The 18,485-nt window shown below is 39.5% G+C and overlaps 1 long non-coding RNA gene across 6 annotated transcripts in view; it reads right to left on the bottom strand.

Moving 5' to 3' along the window:
* The window catches only part of LOC142416766 (uncharacterized), a 289,637-nt gene that overhangs the window by 48,751 nt on the left and 222,401 nt on the right, over window positions 1-18,485 (bottom strand). The window contains exon 7 of one of the 6 annotated variants that reach the window (XR_012777823.1): window positions 414-620. The exons of 4 other annotated variants lie outside the window; for them this stretch is intronic. This is a non-coding gene — a long non-coding RNA (uncharacterized LOC142416766). The remainder of the gene's footprint in view (window positions 1-413; window positions 621-18,485) is intronic. One more of the 6 variants, XR_012777826.1, reaches the window with a different exon arrangement.

Genomic DNA, 18,485 nt, shown 5'->3' with positions numbered 1-18,485 from the left:
AAAGAAGGATTAAATGCTTGTTAAGGGGCTTCTAATTGAAATATTTCCCCATTATACTTTTAGTCCTACTGTTCAGGTGGGCCCTGGGTTACAGAGTACTTTAAACCCATTCACGATGCAAGGATAACCTTTGGGCGTGTATTCACTTTTTGCCTCTTCCCCACGTTAAACATTTAATCCTTCTACAGACTGCTAGTAAAAACTTCTTCCTTTCCAATGGCAAAACTAGCTTTCGCTCCATAAGCTGTAGAAAACATTGACATGCAGAGATTGTTGTCACTTGAACCAGGTTACTCAAAGCACACATAACTTTCAAATACTGTCGATACAGTAAGAAGAAATGCTCGGATTTCCCGAATAATTTCGTTCTGAAGCCGAACACTTTTAATGGCACGACCACAATCCCAAATTACTTTCGCATTCATTCTCCTCCGATCTTTAGCCTTGTTTGCAGAACGAAAAACAAAATTTCTACTTTAGGGACGGGATCCACCGTGGCTTTTTTTTTTTTTTTTTCCTCCATCAGAGCCCAGAGCAAAAGAAACAGCAGCCATAAAGGTCCTAGCCACTGGAGCAGAATCTGGCATAGAAAACTCAGTGCTCCTCGGGAAGCCGTTCAGCTTTAAAAAGGAAAAAAAAGAGAAGAGGGGGGGAAGAATTAGAATCTCTGCTGGTCGAACAGGTGAATCATCCATTTACAAGAAAGCTGTACAGAGCGCTCTGCTGAAGAAAAGATTTGCCAGTGCCCCCCACCCCCACCCCTGCCCTTCACCCTCCCCTGCAGAATGACACTTCAGATTTCAGAACATTTTGGATTATTTAAAATATTATTTCAGCTGATGATATAATGCAACATTATATAAGAGCCGTTTCTTTGTCACTGTGCACCATTCAATCAGTTATGCCTCAGACACAAAATAGTTAAACGAAACAAAATATATATATGAGAGATATATATATGTATAGCAGTCCCTAGATTTCATTCAATTTCTTTTTATAAAGCTGATCATGATTTAACAAACAATTTTGACCACAGCTTTCAAATCAATAATTAGAATGAAAAATCTCTCCCCTCTATAAATATGACATTAACATAATTATACCACCCCCATCGCATAGACCCATCCTCTTTAGGGAATACATCTGATGCTCTGAAGATGGAAATCAGTCAGATTTTAGTTGCTCTCAAACGTACCTTTGCTTCTCACTGACTGACTGGCTTTACCTTCCATGCACACACACAGTCACTAGCACACACACGCGCACACACACATACACATGCGCGCGCACATACACACACACACACACACGCACGAAAAGGCAAGGCAAAGCAGCGGATGCTGACTCAGAGCAGTTGTGTGTGGAGGGGGTGGTATCGGCTGGTATTTTCACTGCACTCATCATTAACATTAACTCACTCTCTAGCATCCACCCTCTCTCAGACCTGCTGGATTGCAGCATTTGCATGACGCTGTCACTCTAGCCCTTGTGGGTCAGATGTTAGAAGAAAAAAAAGCCTCAAGGCTCTCATAAGGAATGCCTTCATTTCTTCCAAAGGGTCCCTCTTCTTATTTTTCCACCTTTCTACTTCCTCTGTTGCTGTGTCTCAGTTGTTTGACATCTTTCCGGAAGAAAATGTCTTGAGCTGCAATAAGCCAGTAGTCAGTCGGTCCTCCCCTCACCTCACACTCCTATTCCCACCCCCTTTTTTTCCTAATCAATAAGACAGATCTCCAAATGCAGTTGTGAAAACAGGCTCTGACACACAGACTTTCATCCTCGATCCTCTGCCTCAGGAATAGCAGGCAACCCAGGCTCACACGTGATGTAGAGAGAAATAATGCCAGTAATTCTTGAACAGTCTTAGGAGTTTATTCTACGCCTTCTTCATTTTTTCCTTTGCTCGAATAAATACCAGTGGGAAGGATACTAGCTCTCAAAAGCTACAAGGATTCATTTCTTCAGAAAATAATGACAATTAAAAAGGCTAATATTAATCTTCCTCAAAATTAATGCTATCTTTCCCCCCCACACTCATTGTGCTCTTTATAAGTAGGAATTGTCTCATAGCCAAAACACTGCCAGGGTCTGAATCACCATTCACTGTGCTGAAATCGTGAGTTTCTGGACTTCAATCAGTATTTAACTGGACTAAGTAATTTTTTTCCCTTTTTTTTTAATTTTAGACTTCTTAATTAAAAATAAAATTAAAAAATAGGAGCTGCTTGCGTCAGAGGGAGCACTGCGAGAGAACAATGGCAATACACCCGCACCACCACACCGAGTACTGAAAATGCATGTTTGAGCTACACTTGTGTATTTATCTGTATGGTATTTGCTCCGTGTTGGTAGAGCAGTCTGCGCACATACACGTACATCGAATACACACAGAGAGAGAGAGAAACTCAAGACGCCTATATAAAATACACAACACAAAACAAAGCACAAAGGCTGTTAACTGAAACACAGGCACAAGTTGTCTGACAGGCTACGAAAATCCACAGAGCATAATTATTGTGTGCATTTTTACCTTGTTCCTTTGTTCTTAAGGCAAGGGACTTTAATGACTTACGGTGTTGACAATCTTTCAGCTTTTCCCTTTTTACGCCAACAGTATTTGGGAATTATTTTTCCAGACAGTACCACACCACTGTGATTCGCGGTACAAAAATTATTTACCAGAGGGGGGGACAGGTGATACGCAATTCGCCAGCCAATTCTCAAAGCTGCCTGGTACCGTAGAAACTCTCGGCGTAGCCGAGCAGGCAGGTCCCAGGATGCAGTGCTACACCGCAGTCCCGGCTCAGGTAGCCGTTTGGCAACCTTACGGCGGCAGCAAACGTGAAGGGCATCCGCTTGCAGGAAAGGTCCAACAGAAAACACCGCGCAGCCCCGAAGTAAAGAAAGGAAGCCAAAACGCCGGGGTACACGCCCTAAGCCCAGTTCGTACGCGCTTATGACCGGTCGTCGTGATGGTAATTAATTTCTTAGGTACAGGACGGAGGAAAGTAGACAATTAGGAAACAGTTAAGTTTGTAATCTCGCAGAATGGGAGAGACGGAGACAGACACACACCCACAGACAGAGACAGAGAGCGAGCGGAGAACGCCAAGCATGAGACAACAAAAACAAGACCGAAATCAGATTTGGGAAACTGAAAAATACAGGATTACAGCATTCAGCTTAGCACTTACTGAGGTATAAAAAAAAATTAACACATGCACAGCATGGCTTAAAATACTTATTGCCATCAATAGTCTGTGACGGATGCCGGCTTCTTACTGCTATACGTACATTAGATTGGTCATCGCCTCTTAATCTCCTTTTGCTCAGACCCATCCATTTTTTGCTGCTCCAGCATCTGTGCCCTTTATGCTTTTTTTCTGTATAGTTACCCACAATACCCTGGATAAATTAATGTCATGACCTCGCTATGGCTATCAGACAGAAAAAAAGTCTACTATTTTAATAATTGAACGTGCGCGTACAGCAAACTGCCTACTGATAGCCCAGCTTTGTGGACTGCCTCCAAAAGCAGCCTTTGCTAGCTCTGCGAATCAGAAACAACAGATGCAAATACTAGCCACATAGCCCCAGCTCTCTCTCTTGTGGGTTTGTTTTTTTTTAAACCCACCCTTTTCAGTCTGTGCCATCTCATTTTCCCTGCGTCTGCCTCCCTCAATGGTTAAAAACATTAGTCTGCTGAAATTAGAAGCTTTTGAATAAAAGCATAACGAAGAGTGAAAATTATAAATGGCTGCAGATTCTGGAAATTTATATCCAGACGGTGAGTAGGGAAGAGTACCCAGGTTCAAGTGCTGAGCCTCACTCGGGAGCACCTCTGGGGCCAATGGGACTGCAGACTAGATTAAATCAATAGTCGTCTGAAACGAGATGTCGTAATCAATCAGCTCAATTACCACTGTCATAGATCTGGGCTTAAGGTCTTTCCTGATTCCACTCTTCTAATCATTAACCCTTATACATCCTCAAAATAGGAAGTCACACTTGCTCCGCTGCCCTACCTTTCAGACCATCAAAGTTTAACTTAGCATTTTCCCCTCTTTTTCCCTTTCCCTATTTAAATAATATAAGAATGGGTCAGCAAGAAACGTTTTAAATGTGAATATGGCAAGGTTAGATGCACTCCTTTAAATGTACCTATTATATATTTGCTGCGTGTGCGCTTATATATTATTATTATGCCTCCGGGAGTGGCTGGGTGGATCAAAGACTGCTGTTTAATTAACATTCAACTCAGCTGTTTCCTTGGAGATTAAAAATAGAAGACTAGTTGAATTAAACTGGAGCCGTTCACTCCTTTCACTAATCCAATATTATAGAACTCCCCTCAACCTAGTTAGGAACAACTCATTTCTGGTTAAGCAACCACTAGGAAAATCCATTTTCAGTTTGAGGGTAAGTGTGAAAAAGTTGGAAAGACATTTTTGTATGCATGTCTGAATTTCACGGACTTGCCCAATCATTTACATTTTGCATCCACAGTACAGTAAATCCCCATGCGATGCAAGGAGAAAAGAACCATCGGGTTTGAATATGAGCAGAGCCACTTTAAAATCTTGCCTGTAATTACTATTCGCTGTATGAAGATTAAATGTCATCCATTTAACTTTTTTTTTTATTCCTGTGCAGGTCCTGAAAAGATCGAAAAGCTTTTCATAAAAATGCTCCAGCAATTGTCACATACCCTCTCTCAGTTTCTCAGGAGGAAAGAACCCTCTCTCAGTTTCTCAGGTAGCAGGTAACCAGAATTTTCATCTCTTAGATTTGATTTATTCTGCTGATAGACTCAAATAATAGTAGTGAAAGAAAACCCCATTACATTTCCAGTTACATCACTGTCTGCACACACTGCCTCTGTTTCCAAGCAGAACCACACCTTTTTTAACCATAGATCTGCTTTACAGCTGGAGAGACCGAACGCGCAGCCTTAGTCCCCACAGCCCTGTTGATGCCGAATAGTAGAATTAGCCCCCGTGCCACGGCAATGATATTTTGGAGAGGAATTTGTGCTCCTAGAGGTGCTAGGAGTGGATATGGGACAGGGGCAGCAAATAGGTGTTTCACGGCAGAGGGCGAGGCCGAGGCCGAGGGTCTGGGTGCGGGGAGGGCACCTGCCAGGGCAGGGCACCGTGCTGTCCAAGACGGGTTATAATTGGAGATCGATTGCTGGATTTAATGATCCAGCTGTTTTCATTAGGAGAAATGTAAAAAATTGGTCTAGAAAATTATTCAGCTGCTAGCATAGGCACTTTTTAACAGGCTTATACCTCAGCCAGGATTGACTTTGTTGCAGTAACTGACCCCTCACAGATGGAAAAAAATGACCTCAGCTTTGCATCTTTTCTGGGAAAGATTTAGCTGATGGTGGGATGAGATACAAAAAGAACCTTAATTCTGTCCTTTAGTAATGCTAAATGAATGTAATGCACCAGTCACCACCTTAAACTGGAGGAAGGGTACTGCTCAGCTTTGCAGGCAGCAGTTAAGCCTGTAAGCAGCATCCACAAGGGGACAGCATTCACATCCACACTGGAAAGATGCAGTTTGTGTACATGAAGAACACAGTGAGAGTAGCAGCCATTGCTGAAACCACCCAAAAATAAAAAGAAAGGAAAAAAAAAAAAGGCGTTCCCTGGATTATTACTTATGGACAGAGAGGGAGGAGAGGTGAGGCTGGATGTAGATATCAGATATCAAAACCCATTCAAATACAGGATGAGCCTTTTGTTTCTTAGACAGCAAGAGTAAGGTAATTTGCGATATTAATACAAACTTTGTGTGAAAGATAAGGATTCTCTGGAATAACAAATAATAATGTTAAGAGAATGCGATGACAAGGATTAGATACTATTGGAGCAAAATCAGAACGTGTCTAACACGAAGGGAGAAATACACTGATATCAAACGTTATTGTGATTTTACAGTTCTCATCTTCATATTCTCAGTGTGCTCCGCCTGGGAGGTAACACCCTCATCCCTCTTCTTTTTCTAGGAGCAAAAGTTCCTTCGTCACAGTGCACATGAAAGGGATACCCAGTAAAATAAAAGGTTTAGCTTCCTTTAAGGTAGCATTTAAACGACGTAGAAGAATGAGATTGTTAGAGCGACCTGTGTCTAAGCATATGCCATAGTTTTGCATGATTGTCCATGATACCTTCTCACCTCACTGATGAACAGCAAGGGGATAAACACTTCAGAAAAATCCCACAGCTGTCTAGTCCCAGATCTATCACAAAAATCTACCCTCTTAATTTCTTGTTTAGAAATGCTACACCCAGACTTTGCCTTATCTTTTAGTAACCGTGCCTTTCGTAGCTTAGCTGAAATTGCCGCCTGATCGTGAAGTATTAGAAAATATATATAGCCTACACAATCTATTACAGAAAGGAAATCACACAAATAAAAATACAGAGAAACAGCAATATCCTCCTCGCCCTATGCAAGCTCTTTCTTACTCGAGAAATGCTATTATACCATCTCCTTGCTGACTTGTCAATTTACCTGCCCTTTATTAAAACACAGGCATATGACAGCAGAAATTATTGCAGTCTGAATTACTTTGAAAGTATATGAGTACTATTCAGTAGACTTTGATTTCACTGACATTTTCAATTAAAAAAGTAATTATGAAAACTAACCACTACGATATTTATTCTTTTTTGACCTATGTTTTCTTGAGCTTCAAAAGCATGAAATAATGAACGAATTAACTTTTCTATTCGTGAACACTTTTTATACTTACTTCACTAATTGCTTTGTGTTACTGCTTAATACATCATCAGCACAATGTGAAGAAAGGGCCTGGTACTAAAATGAAATTCCAACTGTTCATAAAACTGTTTTTGACTAAACAGTCAAGTTTGCATTTGCAGTCTGTTCAATAAGAAAGACGTAAAGAGCCAAGCACTATTTTAAAAATCCCGCTTCATAAATTTTCCAGTATGACATTTTTACTCTTTCCTTACTAATTAGGTATACATGTATATAGAGATATATATAAAATCGATAAAAATGCAAGATTACGTAGAACAAGATCGCCAAAATATGTTGCTTATTCCCAGAAGGCACCCCTGCATGCTGGTTTCACACTATTGTTGTAGTCATCAGTGGGCTTGATCCTGCAAAAAGGGCAATGCAAGTAACTTTATTCGGATGGCTAGTGTCTCCGAAATGATCTGAACTATTTTTCTGAGCACAGATTCTTGGATACGTATATGTCAAATAAGAATCAGAGTTTATAAAAGGAAATTAAAGGCATTCTGTACATACTGCAAACAGGAGCAGAATGTACAGAATTCTGCTATAGAAAAAACCCTCCTGTTTTCTTAACAATGTGATTTGAAGATAAACGTTTGTGAGAAACATTCGGACACACAGTTTCTACAGCCTTGTTTTAAGAGGTTTCAAGAGGCTGAGGAAAAGCAAAGCATTTTAATAAGAAAATACAAAATAGCAGGTTCAATGCCTGCAAAACCAGAATATTTAAAATTTTCTAGACAGTGAAGGTTAAAGCTATCCTGCATTCTCATAGTTCTCTCTCTCCTTTCAATCAATCTCATTGATTTTTTTTAAGGGTCAGAGGCTATACCTTCATTGATCAAAGAAACAGCCTGACACAGCGAAAGAGTCTGCCAATTCCAGACAGATCAATCACACCTTTGTCTGCTTTTGATACATTATGGTTATTTATTCTGCATCACCACGACTTTCTGTCGCATGGCTCTTAATGTAATAATGCTGCTCAGGGACAACAATAAAAAGGGGGGGAGGGGAAATATTCTATTTAAAATATTTTAAGCCTCTCTCTGGTATTTCTGAAGGTGGCTTATGATGGAACTTGGCCAACTTGTTTGATTTCATTTTTGCCTTGAAAAAGAACTCCTGTTCTGGTATTTAGCTCTCCTTGGTCAGTGTTTTGTAGGATTTTATAAAGGCGATCCTTTGAAAATGATTTGTGCAAACTGTTTTTAGAAAAGTAATTAGATCTTGATAGGACAACAATTATGATCTAATCACAACCATAATTTTCCATGTTTATACACTGTTTGAGAAATGTTTTAATAAATAGAATGGAACTGATACCCTGCTACAGCTACTGACTGCTTTATGACTGTAAAATGAAACTAAATGGTCAGCCTAAAATAATTGCTAGGAAATATTGCTGAATAAACAGATATAAGTGCTGAAAAGCTCCTGGCTTTGCAAACTATTATGCTGAAAGCCAGCTAAAGCTTTAAAAACTGCACTATATGCTCACTGTCTGTCGTGACTGAAAGTTATATGCTATTATTTATCTTTCTGTAGCATCTGCAAGAAGCCTTTAAAACTAGTGTTGGTCTAATATCAAATCTTTTGTTCACATTCGGTAGCCTATCACTTCACAAGCAGTTGCACTCCTTAAGAGAAATCACTTGTGGGTCTTGTGATATTTGTTATAAGTAAAAGCATTAAAATCCAGTTCTTAAGGCGAAATTGTAGCCTAAGAGAAGTCAGTGGCAAAATGCCCAGTGACTTCAGTGGAGTCAGGACTTCACTGCAAGAAGTTACGTCTCAACTCCTTCAATCCAAGCTACCTTCGGTAGAAAAGGCAGCTCATGGGATTTCACAGGACCATACTCTTATAAAGAATTTTAAAAAAATTAACACATTTCTTAGCAAAATAGCTAACAAAGCTGTGATGAGCTCTATGCACCATGCAGCCCTAGCAAAGACAGTGGAACTGTTCAGTAAAATTTAGCATGTAAATCTTTGCAGGATCAGGATATCAGGTAATAAGACATAATCACTGTCTTGAAGAAATTATTCACCTACATCGTTAGAACATTAAAATAGGAGAGACGATAATCCAAACACTTGGCATTAGTTTCTGATTTCATTGTGCCTGCTCTGTAAATTACTGTGCACCCGATTTACAGTTACATCAGCATTATGTAGAGCAAAAGGTAAGCGGTATACAAAGCTGAAATATTAAACCCATTAAAAAGTTATGAGTTTGACAGAGTCCCTACATGTATTTGTGTGCATGCCAAGAAACGCATTTTAAAACCTTTAGTTAAAGGAAACTGCCTTCCAGTGATAAACTGCAATGCCTAAAAGACATTGCTAAAATGCTACTGCCACTCTCAAAGGCCAAAAGACCTTAAAAACGGTTGCTGGCTGACAGCATTACACAAAACCATACAGTTTCTTCTGTAAAGAAATAAAGCTGAATGCGCAACATTTCAGAGAAGTTTTGAATAAGTCTATTTGTCCGGTTTACTTTGCAAAGGCTCTGTAGAAAACAGCACCATAAACACTTTCAGTCCCCACACAAGGGCTAAACAAAGAGTCCTCTTTCTAGCCATTTAATCCAGTAATTTATTTTTTCAACCATCACATAAATCGAAACACAGCTGTAACCAATGACTTGCAGATCCAGTTCCCTGCCAGCTGGATCCTGTTCTGCTGAAGCAGCAAGATTTTTACATTGTTCACTTCTGTACATCTGGAGAAATCATTTTGGTTCAAAGGTGACTAGAAAAGCTCTTTAAATAAACTCAACCAACAGTGAAGAGAGGCCTAAGTATCTACAAAAGCTACACCGAGTTCCATTTAAAAAGTTCTTTTTTTCAAATTAGCGCATAGAGCAGTTTGCTTCTTTAAACTTTTTATGATTATGACATTTCAATTCAATTATACACTCAAATACGTATTTTGATAATAAAGAAACATTTACTATTTTTGAAGAACTTTCAAACACAGTGTCAATACTCAAAAGGGATCACAGTCAATAGTTTGTGTACTTATCACATTTAAAAGAATCATCAGAAAAATAGTGATGGAAGGAAATAAAATATCAAAAATATACCTCAATTGATGCATCTTAGCTGTTGCCCGAAATGCCACTCGACTTTAAATTAAAAAAAAGCAAATAATAAGAAAGTATATACTGTACTTAGATATGCTGAACCTGAAATCTCTTAGAAGATTAAAATAGCCTTAAAATAGCCTTACTTCCAAAAGTCTGCATCATCCCTTACTGCATGAGTCTGCTAGTTAAGTACCAAAATGTCCCTGACATTTAAAACTGCACACAGTAAATTGATTACAATGCATCATTTCCTTTAGAAAAGCAATCACAAAGCGAACCAGCTGAATCTTTCAGAGGTAAATAACAATGAATATTGAAGGCTCATATAATCTGTATCTTTGATTACTTTTCAGACAAAACAGACGCTCAAATACGTTTACAATGGACGGGTTTCATGCCTAGCCCAGGCCCCACTAACAAAAATACAACATTGGAAGTCCCTATGCTAGGTCTTATTTGCAAATTCATAAGCATGTGCTCTCGATGACAAAATTTGTCAACCAAAATTTGTCATTGGGTGTGTGTTTCTCTTCAGGCAGGTCACATCCAGAACGTGCCCCAATTGCTTAGGTAAAGATGTAGTTCCTTTACTGCACATTATTAAAAGGTATTTCAAAATTCAGTTAGGGTTCGCTACTGTAATTGCTTCTTTTCCTTTTTTAATACTTACTGTTATAGCTGGTTTGAAACAATGCTGATAAAAGTATCCTTTCTGCTTGCCACTCTGGCCACATCTCTGCGCTGGCTTCGTGTTATTGCCCATTATCTCCTCCTCACAGATTAACTGAGTAGCTACCTCACCTTCAGCTATTGCTTCTTGTTGTCTACTCTTGCCTGCGCTTCCCCCCTTCACTCATAATTATGGGAATGCACTGTTAAATATGCTATCTGTGCTCTGTTGTGAAAATAGGAGCATTAAAAAAGTAAAAATAAAAAAGAAGGAAAATATCATGTCTTTAAAAGCCAGATAAACCAGATAAATCATCTGCAAAAATTAACATGCACAACTCATAACTAGGTAATTACTACATCACTCCAGGGCAAACTTCAGGGTCTTTAGACATGCATTTCTGTCCATTAACATGTATAGATTTACGTAAACATTCTAAAATTAAAAGTATCTAGTTTGCACTTAATTACAATGTTTCTGGAAAGCTTTCTCCCTTCAGTTCCTGATGTGTATTTACCCTTAACTGTGGTTGAGTTTTTGCCTGATAACTAGTGTAAGTATCACAAAAGGGAGAAAATTTTGACAGAACATAACCTGCCACTGCCCAATAATTGAGCTTCTGCAGTGTCCCCCATGATCAACTTTGCCAAAATCATCAGCACAATTCAACGGTATAAACTTCATTTACTGTCCATTCACCACAGTTCTTTCTTTTCACCACCAACAGCCCTCTCTAGTTCAGACTCTGTCTTATCAAAAGTATTTGCCTCCATTTTTAATAAATAGATTAGGATTTATTATCCAATTCAGATATCACCTATGGCCCATTATGTAACTTTGCCTGCCTGCCTGCCTAGGGTTTCAGGTAAGTTAGATCTGGGTAACTTTGAGTCACAGTTTGAAATACACACTTCAGGGGCCTCGGACAGTCTAGGAAAAGTAAAGTAGCCTGGAGAGAGGTATTACCTATTTTTGTTAGGTGCCTTTGGTTGCTTAGAAAACCTCGCTTAACTCTCTCACATCGCAGTTGGCAGTACAGATGGTATTCTGATTTATCCAGGAATGTAACTCCCATGGCAGACCCTGAGGCAAAGGCTTTGGTGTTTTTTATATATCTGGTTTAAAACCTAAGCCCTGCTGAATGAATCTCCCAACTGGAAATCCAACTCACTGAGCTAGAAAGACTGAATCAGAGATTTTTAGATCCGACACGCCAATTTCAGAATGTGCTAAGCCAGATCTTCCAATTATCTGAACTTTTGTTTGGCAAATGTTATGGGTGCTTCTACCTAGGGGTTTGGGTAATTATGCTTATCTTCTACAAGGCCCTTAGTTATGCCAGTTCTCGTTGCAAAGAGTCCTTTATGCAACCTGTACCACTGGGTGCTCTGCAACAGGGATGAACAACTTTCTAAGGCTGGGGTGCCAGACTTCACGTATGTCTCCTGTATTAAAGACAGAGCTTGTCAATAGAAACTGAACAGGGAGCCAGAAGCTGCTGCCATTCAAAGATGACTGATGTTGCCAATCACCTTTCTGGCAGACTCTTGCTCCCGTGCAAGGCAGCAATTCCCATTTGCCAGTTCTCAGTGAGTGTGCAACCCAGGACCTTCAACCTGTAGCGTAAATCAGGACATCTGCCAAAAGAGGTGGTCCTTCCTGCCCTCCCTCCTGACCTCAGTCATTTGTTCCTCCACCTCGTTTGTGCTGACACTTGCATCTTACAGCTGCATCATAAAGCAGATTAGGGAACTGACCCAAAAAGCAAACCAGAAGAAATACAAGATTAGTTTGCAGCTGGATCAATCCTCAACCTGGCTTGTTGAACAGCCACATAAATTAAGTGCCAGCACAAAAGGCCAGGTGGAAATGAGTGCCACCGGCAAGAGGATGGAGTTCTCCTTTCAGTGGCAAGCTGAACTTAGGCAGAATATAAGTGGCCCTATACCTAGCTGGAACCAGGAGCTGTGTGAACCGTGGCCTCTCAAAGTCACCTCTTTAGGACACTAAGGCTCCTCATCTTCTATCTGTGCACTAGCCTTACTACACTCCCTGGCATCCATGTTGAACCCTGCAATACAAAATTAAAAATAGTCTGAAGCAAAGATAGGAGACTGTATTACAGCCAGAGAGAAATTAGAAAATACAGCCAGAGGATAAAAGACTAGACACTCCAGGAAGTATCATGTAGAAGGCTGTTCAAGGTGGTCAGAATAGTAAATGAGATATTAGCAACAGTCAAGTAATACATCAAGGCTATAAATAACTGTGAAATCAGGTATTAACAGTAATTATACAACACACAAAGGAGGTGCTCAGAGATTCCAGTACACTTAAAATGCAAATTACTGCAGAGCTAAGGATAGTTGTGACAACAGATTTAAAATCAAAATTAGATCTCTGATTTCCAGACACTATGTAGAAGTTTATTTGAACTTTGCCAAAAAGGGCTTAAATGTACTATATACATATAATTACTTGTACATGTATCTCATTCCTTACATGTATTTCATTCCACTTATTCAATTTAGAACAGTGTTCTCAGTCAATTATTTACAAAGATAAAATAGACTGACTTAGGGTTTTCATAAAGTCCATTATAGACATAAACCATACAGAGAAAATCAATAAACTGTATGTTATCTCCACAGAGCATTCAACATTTTGCTTTTTTTATTTTTGGGGGTAAGTAACATGCCTATCACTGTTGTAGTCAGTACACTTTTCATTGGATTTTAATCTACAGGCACACACCACAAGGCAAACATATGCCTTTTCCTTCACAAATAAAGTGCCATCAGACACCGCATCCGTGTTTGTAACTCATTTTCGAGATGCTGTGTTCTCACACGTGCAATCTGAGAGCAACAACATAAGATGAAACATATCATTGTGAAACATATCACATCCATTACTTATGAAAAAAAAAAAAGGTGGAATGGCACAATCCACAGCTAGGTCTACATTGTGCCCTGAATTCCTAAGCAGAACATCCATCACAATGACTGAGCGTGCTGGTTTTGGCTGGGATAGAGTTAATTTTCTTCATAGTAGCTAGTATGGGGCTGTGTTTTGGATTTGTGCTGGAAACAGTGTTGATAACACAGGGATGTTTTCGTTACTGCTGAGCAGTGCTTACACAGAGTCAAGGCCTTTTCTGCTCCTCACCCCACCCCACCAGCGAGGAGGCTGGGGGGGCACAAGGAGCTGGGAGGGGACACGGCTGGGACAGCTGACCCCAGCTGGCCAAAGGGCTATTCCATACCATATGGCGTCATGCTCAGTATATAAAGCTGGGGCAGAAGAAGGAAGGGGAGGACATTCGGAGTGATGGCATTTGTCTTCCCAAGTAACCATTACACATGATGGAGCCCTGCTTTCCTGGAGGTGGTTGAACACCTGCCTGCCCATGGGAAGTAGTGAGTGAATTCCTTGTTTTGCTTTGCTTGTGTGCATGGCTTTTGCTTTACCTATTAAATTGTCTTTATCTCAACCCAGGAGTTTTCTCACTTTTGTTCTTCTGATTCTCTCCCCCATCCCAGCGGGGGGGGAGTGAGCGAGTGGCTGGGTGCTGCTTAGTTGCCAGCTGGGGTTAAACCACAACACTGAGCATTTCAGCCCAAAAAGGACCATGCCTCTCTAGGGATCACAGTTTTTGCAAGCACATCGGAAATCTGCATGATGCGTGCATGTGACAGACTCTGCCTGGGAACCCACCAGCTGGCTGAAAGAGACCAGCAACCTGTGCAACCGGGCATCTTAAAGAATTATTGCACATACAGAAAAAAACCTTCCCAAGTCCACACGAATTTACCTTTGAAGTAGCCCCCAAAACATAACTTCCTTTTTAATAAAGTAAATTTGACATAAAATGTTAGCTTAAAGCACTCGATTTGCACATCCTCGAGAGGATATGGCCTTGAGCACGGACCTGAGGAGATGCAGGTATCAGAGAATAAAGGCACCTTTTCTTCATCTTTGATTATTAGGTTGCAATGACACCTTGAAAGGCAGTTTCCTGTGTGAAATCCTGTTGTATGAGCCTTGGCCTTGCCTTCCCAGGGTCCGAAAGTGCAGCTTAGGACGGCAGCACAAGGAAATTGAGTAAATCCTTCTTAATACACCTGTTTTCTCCATGAAGTGAAAGCTGCACTACACTTTAAAGAATATGCTTCCATGCCAATAGGAGAGATGCCTATAGGATAACCAGCAATACGAATAACGTAAATTTTAGTCCATTATGTAGCATAAAAATGGCTATAATGATCCTAGGGCCTCCTTGCTCAACATCCTGTCTTCAACACTGCATATAAATGGATGCCAAAGGTCTTCCTTTGAAGCACAGATGATCCTCTAACAAAAGACTTTGTCATGGCTATAAGGAAAGAGAACTGGTTTGGATATTACTAAGAGAGTTGCCAGGTGGGAAAAATGAAATAGCACAGAATTGTAGTAACATGTTTTTGGGAATTGAAGGAGGAAGAAGGTAGATAGGACAGGTAATCGTATAACATGCTGTTCTTCTATACTCACTAAAACTTCCCTGTTTCCCAGCTCCTCTCTGTTTTTCATGGATATTATTACAGTGATTTCAAAGCCTCTTTGCAATTGTTTGAAATCCCATGCTGTGTTCAACATGAACAGTGGTAACTGCAGTGCCTTTGAACATAAGCTCTCTGGTGCAAGGAATCTCTTGTTACCAATACGTGAACTACTTCGTATAGTCAGTCCCTGAAGTTTGCTGAGTGCAGGTACCCCAGAAGACAAAGAAGTAAAGCCAGCAAAACCCAACAACAATAATGGCTAGCCAACAGTAACATGTTTTTTAATAATTACTTTTGTTTTCTCTCTCCATCCTGGGATCCTTTGGGATCCATCCTGGGAGCTTTGCAAAGAGGAAAAATTTATAAATACAACTCCTAATGACAAAATCATGTATTTCAACTACCTTTGGGAAGTTTAGAAAGCCAGTTCGATGATACTTTCTCTAGGTGAGTCTGATAAAACATAGTTAAGAGCTATTATGCCCTACATGTCCCAAAATACATAACTGACTATTTTAAAGAGAGAATTATTCCACTAATAAAATATACAGGAAGCTAAGTAAATATACTACTATATTACTCTACTGGGGCATTAAAGTTCTTCATAAAGCCATAAGCCAGCAACTGAGAGATTCTTATAGTTTTTCCTTTATTAGACAGAAACATTATACCTCTGTACAGGGTACAGACACCATACGCATAGTTTTCTGTGGATTTTAGCTAGGTAACTGCAGGCCTTCCTGGGTTGCAAACAAACTCCGATCTAGTCAAATGTGTAAACCCCCAGATTTATGAAGGGGTTCAATCCAACGCAGAAGTGGCAGACTGCTTTGCTAAATCCACCCGCAAGAGAAGTGTCACGTGACCTTTTTCCATAGAAAAGTGGCACTATTAAGCCTTGATGATACTAGAATTTTTCAAAAGCATGTCGGAGCACAGTATTTTTTTCAGCCTGACAAACAGTGCCATTACACTTGCTTCATTCTTAAAATTCAGCAAATGAGTCAACAAGCATTTTCATTATTCAGTGAGCAGTATCAGAAAGCGTGAGGCAAACAATACCTGAGGACAGGTTTATAACTTCTACCTCTCCGTCAGTTCTTACAGACTTCAATTTTTTAAAATTGTCTTCTGCGCTCCTGTCACTACTTTAGCTAGTGACCTCATAGCAGCAGTTTTCAATTTTAAATAACAGGCATTCACCTCTCAATAAATGCACAGCAAGTTACATTACATCAATGCAGTTTCCCCTTATTCCCACGGAAAACTACTTCTCAAACTGTCTTAGTATTCATACTCATGTATTCCCAGATTATGAGTGGGGTAAATGAGCGCTAAAAATATTCTGATCATTATTAATCTCATTTCTTACCATTTTTTCTATCATTTTTGGAAAAACAAACAGACAGTATTTTGCATTCCTTTAAAACCAACATCCATTTGGAGGGAAAAAAAAAGCAAAAAAAAGGTAAGGAAAGATCATAAAGTATCAAGTGGCACTCCACATTCATTCATCTAGACTCTTGGTACAATTATTAGTGCTCATGATTGTGTGTCCCGGAATCCTCTCACTCTAAGTTCCTCCAGGTTGTATTCTGCTCTTAACAGGCAAAAATTGACTCATTGTCTAATCTGAAGACAGGATTTTTCTTTTGATTTGTAAGAGTTTCAAATATGATGTAATAGGTGTGGGAGTAAAATCCACAGTACCTATGTACATTTCTGCTTATTTCCCAAAGGGAAAAAAAAGACTTGATGGTGCAGTAACATCTCCTTCACAGACCACCCTTTCACTTCAAAATAAATCAGCTAAAGTGATCTCAAGCAAACGATTTATCTGTGCAAACCCAGTCATGTCATTCATTAAGGTCTACTCACCCCTCTATTTCAGGACTACAGTCAGAATTTCCTGAAAGTGGCATTGAACGTCAATGCCATTGCCCTGTATCCACAGTAGGAAATAGCAGTACTTGAGATGACACTTAAGCATGGTAAGCATGCATAAATGCCGACTTCTACTGAGGTTAGTGTAGGTTAGTGAAAGGAGATGTTGTGGTATCCTTAACATAAGATTAATGAATCTTACTGTTATTCTAAAGCAGTCCTGAGTAATGGTTTAAAATCAGCATTGAAATAATTAGAATCAAGATTGTCAGTGGATGCATGGATATAAAAACATCATCCATTGTTTTACAGATTAATCAAGTTGAGTGAAATTGGTAATATTTTAAGTGACTGTAACTAGTAATTTTTTAAGTGAGCATATGCAGACCGTATATGAAATTCAAATTTTGAAGTCTTTCACAGTCGTACAAAACCTGTTTTCTGAATTTAAGTATGTACATAAGCAGTCTGCATTGAAGTGAATTTCATCCAATCCATGCATAAATGACCACCATGCTCTTAGCAGCTCTGAAAGGAGATCACTGGGAAAAGCAGAGTGATAGGTATCAGTGCCAGCCTGGGGAGCAATACCAGTATGCACTTCACAGACTAAATGGGGAAGACACAACACCGATCAGGAACTAACATAAAGGAAATTAACTGGTGGGGTCCTGAATGTCACAATTCTACTTCATGTCCGGGTATGCAAACATCATCTGAACACATCTACCTGCAGATAAAGAATATTTGCACTTAATTTTGGATAACAATGAAGTTCATTTCACATTTTGCAGGGAATAATCTGCAATACATGGACTGGATCCAGAAAATACATGGAAAAGGCAATGCTGAAGGAGAGATAATACGTTACAAAAAACATTTGTACTCTCATTTTGATATAATGGTAAAGTACTGCGGAGCATACTCAGAAAGTCTTGGTCCAGAAAGCTTGCACTACACATTTTTTTCTATATAAATTTGATTCATTGAGATAACCTATATACAAACAAACCGTAACAGAATATTTTCTCATTTGCCATGGCTACTGAGGTATAGCCAAAATTAGCCTAAAATGAGATGTACCAGTCAAATGAACTTTCACTAGCTCATCCCATTCTGGCCATCCTGTTATCAGAAACACTTTGATAATTTGGGGGGATTTCAGAGAAAGACAAAAGGTGTGATTAGGAAGCTGCCAACTTCCTAGACTGGAGAAGAACCGTCAAGAGAGGTAAATATTTTATGTACTTACAGCCTACAAGTATTTGTTGGGCATTATCTCCACAGCAAAAGTGCAGTTTTTCCATACAGAGTCATATGTAGGAGAAGTGAGATGGAAATCAGAATAAGAATCTCTATTTGTGCAATAAGGAATTCTTTTTCACAATGAAACATTATTTCAAGATAATGGCTAACTTCTACAAAACTAAGTTACACCAAACATGAGTATGGACTAACCCTTCACTGGCTCAGTAAGCATAATGGATCATTTTTACCTCTAGTTCTTATGTGC

The sequence above is a fragment of the Mycteria americana genome, chromosome 1, assembly GCF_035582795.1.
Source record: "Mycteria americana isolate JAX WOST 10 ecotype Jacksonville Zoo and Gardens chromosome 1, USCA_MyAme_1.0, whole genome shotgun sequence".
NCBI classification, from domain to species: domain Eukaryota; kingdom Metazoa; phylum Chordata; class Aves; order Ciconiiformes; family Ciconiidae; genus Mycteria; species Mycteria americana.
The sequence above is the reverse complement of the archived record's forward strand: the minus strand, read 5'-3'. Positions and strand labels throughout refer to the sequence as shown.